Below are 1,153 nucleotides of genomic sequence, written 5' to 3'. Positions count from 1 at the left end.
AGCAGCCTTTCTTAATACATGTGCAAACTTATAATCAGCTTGAAAACAATTCAAGCACAAATTGGCGTTAACCACGATTCTCTTGCGCTCCTCAGGCTCGGCCCTCCGTAACAGCTCACACTCCGATGGATGCTTGCCTCTTACGGCATATGCCACACGAGATGGTCGCACTCAAGAAATAAACTAGAACTTATCTTTGGTCGGTACTTCGCGGCCAATTTCGCGGCAAATTTCGCGGCCAATGTCGCGGAGAATTACAACGCGGCTCATCACGCATCGATTTCCTTAAACAAAAATTCCTCTCAGGTCCAAACGGCGCGTTCCTTCTGTTATTGTCAATCCTTCTCAGCTTTTCTGCTGGCGTGGCGCTTACTAGCGCATTTCCTGTATCGCGTAAAAATACCACAAACTCGTTAACCGTCGGTAAAGCATCTCGAGAAAACCGTTGTTCCCATTGAAGACGTGTTGCTGGATATGGATCATTGTTAATCGGGGGACCCTTCAAAATAGCTCGCACGTGCTTATTTATCAATATTAACAAATTATCATAGCAATCGACTAAGGTCTTCAACGCAATCGGATAATTATCCGCGGTAATTTCTAGAACTCTTATTTTCTCCGCGGTCGGTCCCGATAATTATGATTTCAAATATGCACACTTTTGTATATCCCGAAGTACGGGATTATTTCCTATCACCGATTGAAACGTGTCCGCGAAACTYGGCTATTCCTCATGCTGCCCGTCAAATCGAGGTAATTGCACCGCCGGTATTYTGTAAATACTATCTACGGACGGACTGCTAACCGTAGTGCTAACCTGAGACAGCAGACTCGTGGTAGGCGAATTTGTAACTTGACTGGCTAACGATTCCGCTCTATTAATAATCAATTCAGTTTCCGCATTAGTATCGATGACTGACTCGACAGGATTAAGAATTTCGTCAAACAGCGTTCCTATCGCTTCACCGAAAGTTTTTTCTATCATTTCGTCTAAAATATTGCCACATCCTTATCGATTTTGGAAATTCTAATCTTTAATTTCACTATATCGCGCGGGCTGGTACGATCTATCTYKCYTAATGCTTTTTGAAACTGCGCGAATTCTTTCCTTATATACTCGAATCTACGTACAACGCGCTCGACATCACCACGT

This window comes from Polistes canadensis, unplaced genomic scaffold, assembly GCF_001313835.1.
Source record: "Polistes canadensis isolate GaletaPanama2010 unplaced genomic scaffold, ASM131383v1 scaffold_443, whole genome shotgun sequence".
NCBI lineage: Eukaryota > Metazoa > Arthropoda > Insecta > Hymenoptera > Vespidae > Polistes > Polistes canadensis.
Note: the sequence above shows the minus strand (reverse complement) of the source record.